The sequence below is a fragment of the Uloborus diversus genome, chromosome 8 (assembly GCF_026930045.1).
Source record: "Uloborus diversus isolate 005 chromosome 8, Udiv.v.3.1, whole genome shotgun sequence".
Lineage (NCBI taxonomy): Eukaryota > Metazoa > Arthropoda > Arachnida > Araneae > Uloboridae > Uloborus > Uloborus diversus.
Window position 1 is genome coordinate 123,183,767 of NC_072738.1, and position 19,428 is coordinate 123,203,194.

Genomic DNA, 19,428 nt, shown 5'->3' on the forward strand with positions numbered 1-19,428 from the left:
TTGTTTAGGAAGAATTTAGAGCATTAACCCCTTCAGTCGGAATTATGAAATATTGGACCAAAAATTGATAATTGGTACACAGTGTACTATGGTAAAGGGTATCTTATTGACAAAATGTTGAGTTTGTAGGAGAAAAATTAAAAGAGTTATGGCACATCCAATATTCCTGACTTATATTTTTGAAATCAATATTTCATATACAAAAACGATAAAATACCGAACAAACTTCATTATAAAATGTTCTACAAACAATTATAAAACATGATATAAGTGTTTGAAACTATTAATTAAAGATTGTATATTTTAAAAAAAATCAGGAAAAATCCTCGCTTTTCAAGTGAAAATCCATCGTTGGGCCACTCTCTATCTCTCAATCCTTATATGTCAGTGTTGTCAAACCCAAAACGAAAAATTGCTTCAAATTATAATAAGTAGAATGTAAAGAGTCAACTACAAAATAATCAACTAATTAAATCAATTATTAAATGATTAGGAGCTGTTTAAAAGTATGTCCGGTATATCGGACTCCAGGTCTGAAGGGGTTAATGTAAGAAATTTATTAAAGACGTTTTGAATGGTGAAATAATTCGGAAATCAATGGCACTTTTGAATTTTTTCTTCGGAACTGCTGAAGTAGATTCAGAAACTCTTCCGAGGCGTTGGTGGTAGCGGTTCTGTACTAAAAAAATGAGGCTGAAGTTGGGGCCGAAGTTTAAATTTGTGAGTTACTCCAAAATCAGAGGGTGTCCCCCCAAACCTACCCTCGTCGTTTCAAGCATTTCTTAAATATTTAGCGATTAATTATTTTGGCTAAGAAATGTCATTTTGCGTATTTCTTATACTTGTTTCAATGATCCTTCAAATCCCTGACAATCTTATCAATTTATTCCTGTTGGATTTTTTTTGAGCAATCACGATTGCTTATTGTTCTCATTTGACTGTCCTTGTCGTTAGGCTGATTTTATTCCCCCCGCGCTTCCCTCAGCCGCACTCCCGCCCACCGTCCTCTGCAGGCGCGGCTCCTCCGGTCCTGAGCAATGTCCCCCGAAATTCGCTTCTCCTGGTCAGTGGTCCCTGGTCACACACACGCCCATGTGCATACACAAAAGTATGCACACACGAGCCTACACATGCACAAGCACCTACACACAGAGAGACATACACGCCTACGTGTGTGCACAGGTCTACGCACACACAAGTCTACATATGCATGCGCGCCTACACACACACACACACACACAAACACACAACTATACACGCGTAACCGCTCAGGAGAAGGGCAGGTTTGAGGGGTCAGGAGCAGTTTCTGGAAACAATAACTCCAATAAGTAGGGTCCTATCGCAACTCGTGATTGCGAAAAACATAATTTGAATTAAACATATCAGAATTCAAATTAATCTTTTTATTATTTTTTTTGCCATCGGCCAACGGCATCGGCCATCGGCAATCGGCCATTTGGAGGAAAACTATCGGCCATCGGCCATCTTTGAACAATCGGCCAACAATCGGCATCGGCCCATCGGCCAAAAAATGCCATCGGTCGAGCCCTATAAGAGAGGTTTGACATAAAACTATATATACCCTATATATAATATACATTAAATTGTTTATGAAATAAACACTCTGTGCTCATAATAAATTCATAAAACCTATATTTCTAGGCTATATATAAACTGTGTTTTTGGGGCAAAACTGCTAGTTCTGTATAACATAATGATGTTTTAGAAATTTACAATACAAGTTGAACATACTTTTGTTGTTTGGTGAATACATGAATAGTTATCATTAGTCGACAGCTTTACAATAATTAACAGATTTTATAAGCCTTTTCATTTATGAGTGATATAGAAGGGTGAGAATTATTTTAACTTCATTGAAAATTTACACAGAACTAAAAATATTAATTTTAAACAAATAAGAAATCACTACTAACTTAAAAAAGGTTAAAGAAGTGAAATTGTTGAGTATAAATCAGATTTTATGTAAAGAAGGAGGTCCATGTTCAGAAGTTCACTGTTTAAATTTTGAAAAAGCCAATTGAGTTTGGTCTATATCATTTTCTAGAAGAGCGTAAGTTCTTCCTGTTGGAGTAACAGGGTCCACTCTTGTTAGTATGTTCACAACAGAGACCCACATTACATCTAAATGCCTGGGGTAGGAAAAAGATTTGGTCGGTCCACTTCGATAAAGAAAAGCAATTTTAACTTCATCTTGTTCTACGATTTTTTCTAATACATAACCAAGCCACCAATTGTTGTCATACACGGCAGTAACGTAGCCTCTTATATCTTCAAATGTAAGTTTCTCAGGAGATTTCGTTATCTCCTTTTCCCACACCTGAGTATCATTTGAAAAGTACTTCACTAATAATTTTGAACCACTTTTAGGGATGAACGAATGGAACTGCTGTGTACCTTTGATTGTTAAGGCTTCTTTAAATCGGGGCTGTAAAATCTTATCAGTTTCAATGTAATCTTTTTGTGTGGAAAAGGCAAAATCTACTTTTGGAACATTTTCGACTGCCCACTCAAAAAGATCTCTTGGTGTTTGGATCTGGTTTTCGTATGGTCTCTGCAAACTTGCTCGAGCTGCCAGTCTCTTAATTGAACCGCCTACTCCATCACAAGGCCCTTTTCCATGCGCCGTGGCCGAAAAGTGCCACTCGGCTTCAATACCGAAATCTTTCTGATGAAGACAAAGGTTCAAAAAATTTTTCTTATTTTTGTATTGTGCGCCAGAACCGTCTGAAAAGTAATAGATTTTTTTTGGAAGCTTTTGGAACTTATTTGTTAAATAAGGAATGAGTTTCTTGAGAAAAGTGTAGACTGCGATTGTATTGTGTTCTAGGCAGTTAGAAATGACAACGAAGTTCAAGTGTTCAATTTTGCCGTTCTTAAAGTATATCACAAAGGGATGAATGGTGACCTGCTGACTAGTCCAGTGGTAGCTCTGGGCTTCATCCTGTAAAACTATGCTGTAATTTTCAGAGAAATCACATGTAATTACAAATTCTGACTCTCTGATGTTTTCTTTAATGTTGTTGAGGAATGATGCTTGTTGCCTTGCAATAAAATCATGTCGGACTAAAGAAGGCATGTTGCTGCAAAATAAATCTATAAATTCGTCTGAGGTTTCTCAAACATCTCTAGGTTGCAGCGATCGACTGACACCCATTGGTGAAACTGAACTTTTTCAATTAAGTTTTTTTTCAAAAGAAGTTTCTAAAATTTTCCGTAAAGCAGTTTCTCGAGGGCAATACTCACAGTTCCCCATGTTGCAATCTATTGTTGATGGATTACAAAGCATCTTTGCAATACAATCCTTGTAGGTTTTCAAGTTACCATCTGTAAGTGAATTTAGCTTAGCATTTTCCATCATCAACTTTATGTTTTGATGAGTTGTGCACACACATACAGAGTGTGTGCCACTCTGCCCAGCTAATATACAGTGTTTTGGTTTTAATTCCGCGAATTTAGAAAAACCAATTTTTATATTTGGGTGCTTATCTTTGAAATGATTATAAACTTCTTTTAGATTACACAAAATAAATCTTTTTGACATTTTTTTCTTGCCTCCATCTGGCAGAGTAACTGTTACACAATCTTTCATTCCTGGCATCGCCCGGCTAATTTCATCGTTTTCGTAAAAAGAATGCACAGTTTCGACTGTTTCTGTTGATAAACACTTCCCTGGCTTTGGATTAGGACCTCCCATAAACCCTTTTTCTTTCAAAATTTGTTTTGACTATCGAACTAAGTAGTTTGGAGCATTAAACTCACGCATTATCTTCCTAACACTCCATTTCTCGGGTAAACATGTGAGAATCATAATTTTTTTTTTGATCTATTTGTACAATTCAAAAAGTTGGTTTTCAGATTTTGAAGAACCGATTGGTCAATTTCAGTATCATTATCTGATGAAGAATTTTCAGCAGCAACAAAGAGTTTACGTTTCATAGATGAGGAGATTTTTTTTACTTTAGTCGAAGCATACTGCTTGGAAGTTATTTTCTTCTTATCAATCAAGGACACACCTAATTCTTGAAGTGAAGTATTTAGTGTCTGAACAATCACTGAACTTGTTGCAAAGTCTGGATCTTCGTCTGGAACATTCACCTCCAACTCAGGAGAATCTTCATTTTCATAATTTTTTTCACTAATGGGCACTGTATTCTTTAACTTAGTTAAGTCTTTTCTATACTGATCACAAATCATGGAGCCATCAAGTATTTGTGGAAATGAACCTGTCATCCAAGATGTGACATTTCTCAGTTTTTTTCTATCTCGAACACGATGATTTGTTTTCTTCAATGGATGTTTTCTTCAACACTGAACTCTTACCACAGTACTGCATTTTTCACTAGTTTCCATATTTTCTAAAAAATTCTTAAAACTTGCCTTTTAACTACAAGTTTTAATCATAGATTAAATTCGCTAAAACATGAGAAATACTGAAGTTCAAAGTAATAATTCCTTTATGTGAGGTATCACAACTATTTTACATTATGGAATGGATAACTTAAGACAGTAATAAAATTTAAAACACTACTTGTTAGCAAGGTCTCTAGTCACTGAATGAATGCTTGTGGAGAGGCTGGCTTGAGCAAGTTAGAAGAAATACCAGACTGCTACATGGGGGGGGGGGCATGTGGCAGACTGGTGTTTGTTTTAACTTGCACAGAAAGGTACCAACTTGCTAGATCTGCTGATACTGGATCAAGTGAATGGAAGGGAAAAGTTTTTTTTAAATAATACTTGCTTATCAAACTATTTAGCCACAACAATATTTATTGTAAATTTATCAACTTTTCATACAGCATAAATTGATATAATTTTATTTAAATTTTGGTGTTTTATTTGCCTTAATTTTTACAAATATTTTTATAAGAAGAATTTAAAGTACAATGCATTCATATTTGTCATGAAAGCATTTACTACAAAATATTTTGCTACAATAAAATAATTATGTCAAAATCTGATATTTATGAAAAATAGGAGTCAGTAGTAATTTTTTTTGACATAGTTCCCATTACCATCCCATCATAAAACTTTCCATGGCAGTTTATGAAAGTACTGTCTATTTATAGAATTTTTTTGAAAATTTTAAAAGTGGTACTTTTTGTAAAAAATCAAAATCAAACATTTGATTTTCACCAAAAAAAAAACTTTTTTTACTACTACATAGGACATGTTGCATATCTCTTAAAAGAGCATTAAAAAAGCTACAAAATAACACCAGTCCCACCTCTCTAACTCAATTTTGACAGCTTTTAGAGCAATTTGAAAATTGCTTGTTTTTTTAGTTTTTTCACGATTTTTTGAAAACTTTACAAGGCCGTACACAAAAAACTATTCAAGATAAAAATTTGAAATTTTGTATTTTTGTTATTCTTAGTGCCCACTATATGTGTGCCAAATTTTATCAAAATCTGAGGGGGTGAGGTAAAATTTTAATTAAAAGTGTGTTGATTTGACACGGAATTACCCAGAATTGAAAATAAAATGGGAAAAATGGATTTCGGAGGTTCCTCAATTAGAAAACTTGACGGTACCAAGATGCTATATTCCTATTCAGACAAATGAAATTCGCTTTGAAAATGAAATTCACATATTCTGTGATGCGAGTGAAGATGCGTATGGAGCTGTTGCCTGTATTCGCTACAAGGTTGAAGATGGAAAATTTGGAGTAAGCTTTGTAACGTCGAAGGCACGAGTTGCACCCGTTAAAAGGTTAAGTGTACCAAGATTGGAATTATTAGCAACATTAGTTGGAGCAAGAATTTTAGACACGCTAGGAAGGTATTTGAAGTTGGAAGTAATTATGTTATGTGGCAGGATTCAATAGTTGCTCTAAGCTGGATTCGCGGAAATGCAAAGCAATGGAAACCTTTTATTTGCAACAGAGTATGTGGAATTCAAGGCTTGACAAACCCTCAGAACTGGAAACATTGTAAAGGATCTCAGAACTGGAAACATTGTAAAGGATCACAGAACCCTGGGGATATAGTGTTCAGAGGCTGCTGTGCAAATGAACTAGTGAGTAATCAGAATTTATGGAAAGGTCCTTCGTGGTTGACATTACCTGAAGAAAATTGGCCAGAACTTAAAGAAATTACGAAGAAAGAAATTGTTGACACGGAAAGAAGATCGAAATATCAAGTCTTAGTGAATTATGTATATGTATGAAGACGATTTTAGCTTGTTATTGAATAAATTCAGCTCTCTGAAAAGACTGTACAGAATAACTGCATGGGTAAGAAGATTTGCAAGCAATGTACGAAAGAAGAAAAAAGACAGAATTCCTTCACCATTAACAGCTGAAGAATTAGAAGAAACTGAAGAATTTCGGATAAGAAAAATTCAGTCAGAGTATTATGCTGCAGAATTAGAAAACTTGAAGAACGGTAAATCTGTTTCAAAAGAATCAAGGATACGAGATTTAAATCCTTTCTTAAGCGATAAAGGGATACTGCTGCTTGGAGGAAGATTGCAGAAGTTGAATTTGAGTTATCAGGAAAAACATCCGAAGATTTTACCATCGAAAAGTAAGTTCTCAGAATTGATTGTTAAGGACTGTCATGAAAAGGTTATGCACTACGGAATAAACGACACTTTAATTCACGTTCGTGAAAGGTATTGGCTAGTGAAAACAAGACAGATTATCAAGTCAAATTTGAAGAAATGCATTATTTGCAAACAGTCCAACATGCACGTCCAGGAACTCAAATGATAGCTCCTCTCCCAGCAGATAGGATTGAACAGTCGCCTCCCTTTGCTACAACAGGATTAGACTTTGCTGGCCCTCTCTATGTGAAAAACAGTATTGAAAAGTATTATATTCTTTTGTGCACATGTGCAGTTACAAGAGCACTGCATCTAGAATTAGTCACTAATTTGACTACGGAAATGTTTCTACTTGCGCTTCGCAGATTTATATCTAGAAGAGGACTTTGTTCTATCATTTATTTGGATAACGCAAAGACATTTAAATGCGCTGAATCAGATTTACAGAGAATCTGGAAGGTGATTAGTGATCCTAAAGTGAAGGAATATTATTCTTCAAAGGGTATCATCTGGAAGTACATCGTCCCTAAAGGAGCGTGGTGGGGTGGATTCTACGGGAGAATGGTGCGTTCAGTGAAAACTTCATTACGAAAGACAATTGGAAAATCATCTTTATCAACTGAAGAACTAGAAACTGTTCTAGTAGAAATTGAATCAGTCATTAACTCTCGTCCATTAACATTTACCAATTCAGATGCTAATGAACCGCTTCCTTTAACGCCATGACATCAACAGTACTACAAGTAAGGTGTTAATAAAAAGGTTTAATTATCGCGAAAATATTTTGAATCGATTTTGGGTAAAATGGCGAAAGGACTATTTGCTAATTCTGAGATCTGCAAATTTAGTGCAACCGAACAAGTGTTCCGAGTTCAAGCTAAACGATATAGTGCTGATCTTCGATGAACATTCTCCACGCAACCTATGGAAATTAGGTAAGATAACAGAAACATTCATAGGTAGACATAAAAAAAATTAGAGCATGTACTGTTAAGACTGAAAAAGGTGTGTTCTCAGTCGTCCAATTCAACTGCTCTATAATTTAGAAATTCCTAACTGAACAGTGAACATTGTTGAAAATGTAAAAAATTTTGTGGAACTCTAAAAATTTAATTGAGTTATTTACAATTTATTCATTAGCTTTTCATTTGTATACCAGTATTTTATTTGTTTAATATTATGCATATTGTTTATCAAGTAAATCTGAGAATTCTGAACCAGTTGTTCATCGGGGGCGAGGATGTTGTAAATCAAAGGAATGACAGTATAGAGGGCGCTGACTGCTCCCGATCTCTGATGTGCGTGGTTACGATGGTAGAATAGAACTTTGTGTTGTTAAGTGTAGATGTGTTGTGATTGTTGTCTGGAAATAAATATGTGGTTTTAGAAATGTGTAAATATTCACTTAAAAGGTAACGAGTCAATTTCGTAGTTGGATTAAATAAGAACTAGATGAATAGTTCAATTTAATAATCTGCAAAAGCTGTCACTATCGGTGGAAGAGTTTCGCCAAAAAGATCTGTTTAGGGATATGTTTTAATAATGTGTCAAAGAATAATGGATCTTGACAAGATTTCGCTTATCAGTTAAATCATTTCCATGATGAGTGAATTAAATGCATGATGATTTAAAACAGAACTGCCACTACATATCTGTGAGCATTTTGTAGGTGATTCACACAGCATAGCATGACAGAATTTTATCATTTAGTTGAGAATGAGAAATAGAAACATTATATAAGAAGCAGCGAGAATTAAAATAAACCGATTCGAAGAAATAAGAATTAAGTGGGGCCATGATCGAATTCAACATCGTGAAAATGGTTGCTTCAGAACAACTTACTGTGTGTTTTGCATTAATATTTTACTTTCGTAATGCTTTTTTGATTTCTCATCTCTTTCTACATGGGTCAGAATAACCAAGACTTTGAAAAATCTTTTCAAAAGAATGAAGAACAAAAAAAAAAAAAAAAATCATACAAACGATCGAAAATTTCTGTAATTTACTTAGCTTAGAAGCAACTTATACGTAACGGCGTGCGTTTGTTTTACCTTTTCATCCACCATTAGACAGTGGCTGCAGCGACCCCTATAGTTTGTTGGAGTTGCAATATTCGCAACTCCAGAGCCCCTTGTCCCCTTTGCCCCCCCCCCCCCCCCCTATAAATCCACCCATGCTCTTCTGAACTATTCAAAAACGAAAAAATAATGATTTTTTTTTTTAATTTTTGGAAGATGTGTTGTTACTACATAAAGTCCTCCCAAAACTGGAGGGGCATTGCCCCCCTCTGACCCCCCATAAATCCGCCCATGTTTTTATGTGCAGTTTCGTGACACTTCCGGCATTTGATGACATTTTGGTCACATCGTGCACATACGTGACCGTAAGACCATCAGATAATTTATTTCTATGACCATATGATTGAATATCAAAAGAGGAAGATGATATTTTATTGTTTTATTTAGCTGGAGCAAATTGTTTTATTTATGTTATTGAGTTATTTCTTCGAATCGAATTTCTTCGAATTCTTATTTTAATTCTCGCTGTTTCATATGTTTCTATTTTTCAACTAAATGATAACATTCTATCGTGTTATGCTGTGTAAATCATCTACAAAATGCTCTCGGACATGTAGTGGCAGTTCTGTTTTAAATCTTCAAGCATTTAATTCATTCGTCATGGAAATGAGTTAACTGATAAGCGAAATCTCGTCAAGATACATTATTCACTCGCACAATACTGAAACAATAACCCTAAAATTCCAAGCTTTTATTTTTTATTGTTGAAATTTTTAACGTTCTTTCTGGATTTTTCAATCCGTTCAGCGATAAATATTTTCAAGAATATTTATTTGCATACTGTACGTTTCAGTTAGATGCTGCAGTAATAAGATTATTTAAATCAATTACTTGGAATTAGGTTAAGGAAAAAGCAGTATTTTTTCAGCGTGGCCCTAGTGTCCAGCCAATGTTATTAAGTTTGCTTTTTTTTCATCGAAATGAAAAACTAATATTTATTTAAATTCACCCAGAACAAGATAAAAAAATTGTGTAGTACTCACTGTTTTTTAGTAGATATTTTTGATGTTAAGCTGTTGCGGATGCCTATTCCAAATGATGAATCAGGCAAGTAAAAAAAATAAACATAACAAGCTGCATGTTTTGCCCAAAATGGTACATGTGGAACGCAATGCTTTACCTTTTTCGGCAATTTTATAAATCACAGCAATGTAGCGTATTCGAGCTCCGGAATTGTGAATGAAAAACATGAAAAGGTAAACCTAAATTTACGCAAAATAACAATTTTTAGAACATAGAGTAAACACCGGATCTGCAATTATTGCGAAAACTTTTAACTTGTCTGGAACGAATTTATTTTTTTAAAACTAATTCTAAATTAAGCTTTAGATTAATCGTTGCTTGATATTCCACTAGTAATATCTATATTCCCAACTCCAACAAACTAAAGAGGGGCACTGCAGCCACCATCTAATGGCGAATGAAAAAAGTAAAACAAACGCACGCCGTAGCGTAGAAAATAATAAAAAGCCTAGTAATTTTTGTTTGCATGCATGACTTTTTTGTTTTATTCTTTTTAAATTAATTTTTAAAGTCTTGTGGATATTCTGGCCCACGTAGAAAGAAATGAGAATTCAAGAAGCATAACTAAACGTCAGAAAGTAATGCAAATTACGTAGTTCGTAATTCTAGGCAGTCATTTCCATTATATTGAATTCGATATTTGTCAGTTCTTGAAAGAACTACATTTTCATTGTGGCCATAAGAACACTATAAATATTTCATGTAAAAAAACCTTTGTTTACCAGTGTTATCAAAAGAGGAAAATGATACTTCTTTGTCTTATTTGGCTAGTACTAATTGCTTTACATATGTAGCTGAGTTATTTCTCAAATTGCCGAAGCGGTTAATTTTGATTTTTTCTGTTTTGTATGTTTCTAATTTCTTTAAACTTATCGAATTATGTATTTTTTAAACTTATCGAATTATGTAATCATTCTACCATTTCAATCCACACATGATAAAAAATAAAAAATGGTTTACAACTGACATGCGAAATCTCGCCAAGGGTTCTTTGCTCGCACAATATTAAAACTATAACCCTAAACTAAAATCGCACTATTTTGGCGATGAAAATCCTCAGCGTTAAACATTTTTCATTTAGTTCTACGGTAATATATTCACAAAAATATTTCACGTGCTGTCCATTCCAACTAAATGCTGCAGTAAAATAAGGTTAGTTAAATTAATTATTTTTAAACTAAGACGGAGAAGAAAGTCATTATTCTTCTTCTAATGTCATCAGATCCTTCTTTCGAGCTTAAGATTTAACAAAACCCATATTCTTAAAAATTCACAAAAACCAATTAAAAAAAAATTACCTGGTGTAACGTTATCCTCTTTCTCACACACCCTCACGAAAAGACCTGTGACCCCTCTACTTCCCCCAATCAACTCTAATTTGAATTCTGAAACTTTAAATTCAAATTATGTTTTTCGTAATCACGAGTTGCGACAAGACCCTACTCATTGGAGTTATTGTTACTAGAAAGCCCCCCCCCCCCCAAAGCTTATCCTTTCTCCTGGTTGGTTACTTGTGTAAAGTTGAGTGTGTGTGTGTGTGTGTGTGTGTGTGTGTGTGTGTGTGTGTGTGTAGGCTTACGTGTGTGCACGTAGGTGTGTGCGTGTATGTGTGTAAAGGCGTACGCGCGTGTGAGTGTGTATGTGTATGAGTATGCGTGTGTAGGTACATGGATGCCACCGTCCAGCAGAAGTGTATTCTGGAGGACAGTGCTCAGGACTAGAGGAGCCGCGCCGATGGGCGGTGCTGCTGCAGAGGGCCCCTGGTCCAAGCTGAAAAAGGAACCACAACATCAAGGACGGTCAAGTGAGAACAATAAACGATCGTGATTGCTCAAAAATGCATCGAATTGACGAGCATAATCGTTGATAATTTCATGCAATGCGTTAATAAATACTCATAACAAACTGCCTATGTTTACCAACAAACACACGTGGAACGCAATGTTTTACCTTTTTCTTAAATTTTGTAAATCACCGCTAGGTAGCGTATTCTAGCGCTGGAGTTTCGAATTGCGTGATTTCCTTTCGTTTCTGAAATCGTCTGCAGATTATTAGACATCTAAATTGCACAAAACAGGAAACCGATAGCGAAAGTTTGTCTTCTTCCAAACTCGGATTTCTTTTTAAAAACATCTGCTATGTCAATCTGCAGTTGTGGTTGTTTTTTGATTTATCAATATTTCATTTAATATGAAGTATTTTACTTTAAATCGTTCTTTTTCCTAGAGAACTTTGTAAAGCCTTATGGATAAAAGCAAAAACGAGGCATCGAAAACAGGTAAATAGAAATGCTTTAATAATTATGTTTTACTTTTTTCACCAGTAAATTACTTCATAGTTTTTTACAACATCTCCGTAAGTGGTGCTATGTAGTTATCTTACATAATGGATTAAAAATCCTCCGTCATTAAAAAAATATAATGTGGAACGATAAAATAAGTTAGAATCAAATCAGGTGTGGATTTGACAATTTTATCGATACACCTGCTAAAAAAAAGGCCTTTTTCGACAGTGCCAATAAGACTTTTAACTATCAATAAAAAAGTGTCTGAAAACTTGGCCAGTTCTAATGTATGAAGAATCTTAAGTTTTAAACAAACAAAGTTTCTAACGAAAATTAGTCACATTTAAATACACATTGCACTGCATTCTGCTCTACCCAAAAAGTATGACCAAAGGTTTGTTGTTACCAAAAGGTTAAAACATGAGTTACTACTTTTCTTCAACTGTTTTGAGATATTAAATAAAAATTTGTTTTCTAAAATAAATATTGAAAACACATTTGAAATGAAAGCTTTTTCTTAATTTAACAATATCCCGAAAATTTCAAGGTGAAGAATAGATTTTTAGAAATAAAATAGTGTAATGTTTATGCATTTCGACTGAACAATGACCAAGATATGCTCATAATATGAAACGCGTGCAAAATCAACGGGGGGGGGGGAGGCTGGTAAGGAGCCAAAAAGAGAGTTGGGATAATACTCTCATTTGGTACTAATTACGGACAAAAAATCAGCATGTCCCTAATTTGTTACGACAAAAACCTTTAAATGACTGCGATACGAAGAAAGTTTCTAGTGCGTTAGCAAATTGGTGTTTGACATCTTGTCGCGCATTCTATGCGTAAATTTGTCTGTATAATTTTATATATGCATCTATCTAATCTTAGAAACTGTTTTAATAACGGATTTTTTTTTTTTTTTTAATACTAAACAAATTTCATAATGCACTCAAAAACAAAATAACTTTTCTGGGTCAGAAAGGACAGCTTAAGTTTGTCTTAAAAATGTTTCAGAGTATACGGCGTATATACCCTATGGGAACACCACTGATTCGTGTTTCACTGCACGAACTTCATGAAGAACATGTACCCTCATTGTATTTTTATTTGTATATCATTGTATTTTTATTTGTATATTATTGGATTTTTATTTGAATATCATTGTATTTTACTGTCATTATTAATTATCGTCCCTCTGTAAAACGAATAACAGATTTTTTTTTTTTAAAAATTCTAAGCACTTATCATAATGCACTCAAAAAGATAAAATAACTTTTCTGGGTCATAAAGGACAATTTAAGTACTTTAGTTTTCAATTATTCCATAAAAAGGCTTCACAAACGAGGAAAAGTGCGGCTCAAGTCATGTAGAGAATGCTTTATCATTATCTAGCTTTCAATCATAAATTTAAGTTTTGAAACATGCATGTTTTTCTCAATGGAAAATTTTGGTTTGAAATGACTTGAGCGCACTTTTCTATGTTAGTGAAGTCTTTTTCTTGGAATTATTGAAATCTACAGGAATACTTAAATTGTCCTTTCTGACCAAAAAAAGTTATTTTGACCTTTTGAGTGCATTATGAAAAGTGCTTAGTATTTTTTAGAAAACTCTGTATTTTTAAAGTTTTTCGTTTTTAAACAAAATTTTTTATTTAGCGTTAACTTGTACTTTACGATTAAACAAATCATTTAGTGAAATTCCGAAGTCTCTAAGTGGTCTAGTTGTGAGATGTAAGCATAAGAATAGTTCACAACATACAAGTTACTTGAGATAAAGATCCTAATATGTTTCCTTACTTAGCCCCGTTATCGATTATTGGCATAGATGAGGATAAAAATTCTAAGAAAGCAACGACAGTGAATAAATTTCATTCTTGCTCCAGAGAAGCACTGATTCAAAATTTTAATTATCAATAAAATTTGTAAGAATGGGTTTTATATTTAAACATTTAATGAGAAAATTACATGAAATTTTCTGTTTTCCATCCAAACCGAAATAATAATTTTATTTTAGAATTTTAATTTTTCAGCGTTTAAGTGTGCCTTAAGATTAAGCAAATCAGTTAGTGAAATCCCGAAGTCTCTAAGTGGTCTAGTTGCTGAGATGTAAGCGACGGCAGACCTCAGATTTTTTCCGTGACAATCAGGCCAAGTATAGTAAAAGTACTTAATAAAAACTACGCTGCATTTTTTTTTTTTTTTTTCAAATTATGAGTGTCAGACGTGAGAAGTCCCCAAAATTACATCATCATTAACGAAATATTAAGAACAATGCCGCTATTGTTTGATTTACAAAAAAAAGTATTAATTGCATAAAAACTTTGATTTCTTATTTATCATATTGTAAGAATAAAAAATATGATAAGTTTAAAAGATTTGAATAGTGCTCTGAAAGGGTAAATTTCGGTACCAATTATTGAGAAGCTGAATTTTTTCTAGTTGTCAGCACCTAAGGAGGGAAGTATTTTCCCAAACGTCCCTGCTTCTCCCCCTTGAGCGTTCCCTCCCAACCCCTCTTAAGAATAAAACTATAGGTTTTTAAACAAACGCTTATATCTTCGCTAACTTTGAGCTTTCCCTCCCAACCCCTCTTAAGAATAAAACTATAGGTTTTTAAACAAACACTAGTTAACGAAGATATAAGCGTTTGTTTAAAAACTTATAGTTTTATTCTTAAGAGGGGTTGGGAGAGAAAGCTCAAGGGGGAGGAAAGCAGAGACTTTTGGGAAAATACTTCCTTCCTTAGGTGCTAACAACTAGAAAAAAATCAGCTTCTCACTAATTGGTACTGAAATTTAAACTTTCAGGGTGTGTACAGGATTTCATTTTAGGTGAGGGATCACACTCCAATAATGTAGTCTTACGTACAATTTTCTTGAACTTAGGTGTTTTTAGGTGTCAGCAAAAGCACAAAATCCGCCCTTAGTTGGTTGAAAACTTAATTAATAAAAATTAAAAAAAATAAACAGCCTGATCGAAGAAAGCCATACACCAGCCAACACAGTACAATAAATGAATGCTACGAAAATCTAATAAAAATTGTATGATTTATGAACATGATACATTCAGATATTGATTAAACATTAGCATAACACTCGGCACAAAACACATATCCATCCTGTATGCAGAAAAATACAATAAACTTCACTAAATAATAGTAAAAATTGCGGCAAAAATCTTCTTTAAAATTAAATATTTTATGAATATAATTCGTACATTAATGAATACTCACCGATTCTTTTCAATTGTCGAAAAATCAGAGACAAATGAAGACTTCGCAGTTTCAGAGTCTGATACAAGAACTCCGGATATGTTTCCATCGGTTTTGGGTTCATCAGTTTTTTTAACTTTTCAAAAAAGACAACAATGTTTTCTCACCCGAACGCTTCATTAATTTTGTTACAGGTGGTCCTTTTTCTAAGAAACGCGACTTTTTTCAACAGTTTCCGTCTGTTACGATGGGCTAATCTTCGGAAACTGTCGTGTAACGAGGTTTCGGGCAAGCACGATATTAAAATTTAAAATTTCTTGCCCGATACTAAGTCGGAAACACTGCTTTAAACTATTTACAGCTCATTTAAAAATAAATTCAGCAGGAACAAAAACGGAACTATCTATAAATCACAACAGACAACGAAAAAGAATAAACTACAGAAACTTAACATATTGACCAATTGGTAGAACGGTCTAGGCGCTTTGATCTTAACAGACATCCCGACATCCAGACTTTTAGCTTTATTATTAGCAAAGATAGCTGCGTTGTCCATGTTTGCCCGGTTCACTTTGAAAATAAGAAGTTCCGTCTAGACTAAACGAGTCTACTTTCCCGTATACCCATACTACTTTCTAGTACCTGATCATCATTCTCAAAAATAGCTAAAATCGCAAATTGTTTCAAACATAATTTTTTAATATTTTAAGCTGATTTCTAGGAATAAAATATGCCTCACTCATCTAAAAAAGTAGATGCGTAAAAAAATAATAAATAAATAAATAAACGAACAAATAAAATTGACGCGCCAAAAATTGACGCCAATGAAGAAAGGCCCTTAGATTCCCAATTATCGAAAAATCCCATCTTTTGTGTACCCTGTTGTAATTTATCAGGACGAAAATAAAATGCGTTTCGTCTTTAAATTCCATCATATTTTCTTTTAATAATGTACTGATGAGTTTGATAATCCTTAAAGTATTCTTGACATTGGTGCCAAAACTCAAATGAATTTGAGCCAAGAAACAAATGTTGCTAGGTACAGTACTTTATGATCATTTAGTTAGGAAAACCTAAAGCACCGATCCGGTCACATTTCTCAACTACGACGACAGAATACACGTTTTGCGTGAACCTTGCAGTACTTAACTTTCGTTGCTTTCAAGAAATGTGTGTGTGTGTGTGTGTGTGTGTGTGTGTGTGTGTGTGTGTGTGTGTGTGTGAAGGCTTCACTCACTTTCTCTTTGTTTTATCTATTCTCAATTGACGTATCACAGTAGAAAATTTTATTGCAAAAAGCAGAACTGGCTTTCTTATTGTCGGTCCAGCCGTTTAAATGCCTTATGAAGACATTTATGAGGCATTTAACTTCCTTAGTTAAATGCCTTATAAATGTCTAAAATATGTCTTAAATGGCTGACGTTGGTCAGCCGCACAGAAGATTTTTATAAATTAAGATTAACGTTACGAAACATTTATTATCACCGAATAGCAAGCAACTGGCGTACATATCACTATAGTGCATATCGAAAGAACAAAACAATAAACAGTAAACAGTCGAACTCTTACTGTTTCCAAACCAAGATTTCCAAATAACAAAAAAAAAAAAAAAAAAAAAAAAATCATTCAACGTTTAGAGCTAAATTAATCCCACGTTACAGCACCTAGCTAAGAGATTTTCAAATTCGCCTCATTAGATCGCTGACAACTTTGTGAATTTTTAAGATATTGAACTGGAATTTTACTATAAGTTGGGGAATCCAGTTGGGTTTTAGATTATGAATTATAAAATGCTATCTTTTGCGCATGCGAAGTGAAAAATTAATTGCTTTAAAAGTTCATATTTTATTAAATTTTCAACATTTTAATTTCAAGTTGTAGCATTTTCCTTCTCTTGTATGCTGCCAAGTTTTCTGAAAATTTGGTACGCTTTGATGGAAAACTTTGCCTGTTATGAGCCAAAACCTTCAAATATAATTCGTTGTTTTGAATAAAATGCTCATATCTTTGGGAATAACAGTGATACTTCCTCAAAAGTATGTAAAAAAAAATTGTTCATATTTCGCAAATAAATATTTTAAATAGTGTGCTCTCAGATATTTACTATGAATGATGATCAAAAAAATTCTTTTTTTGTTTTCCTCAACTTGTTACTGATACCCGAAACGCAAGCATGATATAACTTTTATTGGAAAATAATAGCTGGAGCATACCTTTTATGTGACAAAAGTTTTTCAAAGCCATAAACCTCTTATTTCTTGAAAAATCCTTAAAAATGTGAATTTTTGAAAGTGCCTCAATACTTTTGGTCACACATATACCCACCGATACCCAAATGGAGGCGTCAAATTTAACGTTCTTGTGCTGTTTGATTTCTCATAAATTCGTAAGATGGCAGCAGCAGTAATCGCTATTTTCTTCTCTCCGTGTTTTGAAAAAAAATCTAAACTTGGGGGAATCCCCGGGATCGTCTGATATTTTAAAACATTTTAAAAAGAAATATTTCCAACAGAGAATTAATATAAAAAATTCTCGTCGCTGAAGCTTTATTACTTGGTTCTTGACTATTTGTTCGACATGGTCAAATGAGAAATATTTTATCGCAGTAGAAAACCAGCGTGTAATTTTACTTAAAAAATCACTCACGCCTGCGTCTGCAGAGTAAAATTTAATTTTTTCCCAAAATAAAATTCAATGTTTCGTTTCAGTTTCAAGGCTCGAACAAGTCTTAGCTTCAGATCGCTGGGTCTTGTTTCGGTTAGCTTTAGAGAGAAATTCTCACCACCATCGTCGAACTCACGCAGATTCAAAAGTTTTAACTAACTGCAAAAGGAAGAAAACAATAATCAAAATGATAGTATATTTACTTTAAAGCATTGTCAACGGCCATACCATGTTGAAAATACCGGTTCTCGTCCGATCACCGAAGTCAAGCAACATCGGGCGTGGTCAGTACTTGGGAGGGTGACCACCTGGGAACACCACGTGCTGTTGGCTTTTTTTATTTTATTTTTTTTTTTTTAAATCCTTTAATCAATTTTTACACTTTAAGCTCCCTGACCTCTATGCTTTGAATTTCTTTGCATAATTTTAGGTCGAAAATAGAGTGACTCTTCAAATTTACATACAGTGGCTCCCAAAAGTGTTCGTACACCTACGACTTTCAATGAAATAGGCTCTTATCCATTGGTTAGAATTAATATTTCGGAATCGGTATTTTATTATAAGATCTATGATCTATTTTTAACAAAACTACATGACAATTTTTAATAAAACATTAAAACTTAATTTTTTAAAAATCAAAAACCAAAAAGTGCCGGAAATTTTATCTCACAAAAGTTTTCGTACACTTTGAAAAAATGTCAAAAAATTAGTAAATAATCTAACTTTTTACTAACTTATTATTTAGTAGAATATCATTCAGTAACAACAAGAGCTTTTAAACGTCTGGGAATAGATTTCATTGTTTTTTCTTCCTTTTTTTGTGCAATTTCTGAGTAAGTGTTCAGCTGCACTACGAGTCTTACTGTTTCTAGTTCGCGTTTCGTTTCAATGGTGTATTTTCGTAATCTAGCCACCAAATATCTCCAAATATGTTCCATTAAGTTTAAATCTAGCGACTGAGGAGATATTTCTAAGCTTAAGGACAAATTTTGAGGCATCAAACGCGAACGTGTGCTTCTTATCGTTATCTTAATAAAAAACAAAGTTGTTTCCGAATACCAAATTTTGGGCTAATAGTTTAAAATTGTTTTTTAAAATATTTAAATGAACAGCATAATTCATTATTTCATCAAAAAATTCCAAATTTCCAAGTCCTAATGCTGAGATGCACCTTCACAGAAGAACACCTTCGTCGTCCTGATTAACTGATTCAACTAAGTTCTTATGATTAAATTCCTCATTTTTTTCATCCATATACAATTATACAACAATTTAACCCAAAATATTGAATTTGTTTTCATCTATAAGTAAGACGTTGTTCCAAAACGTTTTGAGCTTATTTATAATTGATTTACGACGGAAAGCATAAGCTTTCTGTTTTTCGCACGACCAAGAAAATTTCTGCGGGAAGATGTCCCATTTAATCCAGCTAATCAGAGAACTTGGCGAGCAAATTTAGGTAAAAATTAAACGTAAAATGTCTCATTCAATTCTGCAGAAACTCTTTCAGTTCTGAAATGTGTATTTTTCATATTTTTTTTAACTGTAAACCTCCGATCACGCTTTGTTAACTTTGCCAGTTGACCTTTTCTTACCTTGTTTTCGATC

General features: G+C 33.7%; 1 non-coding gene across 1 annotated transcript; it reads left to right on the plus strand.

Annotated features, from left to right (window-relative positions):
• Positions 1-18,034: 18,034 nt before the first annotated feature.
• LOC129228876 (5S ribosomal RNA) lies at positions 18,035-18,153 on the plus strand. Its single transcript, XR_008581054.1, has one exon. It is a non-coding gene; the product is annotated as a 5S ribosomal RNA (ribosomal RNA).
• The last annotated feature ends 1,275 nt before the right edge of the window (positions 18,154-19,428 follow it).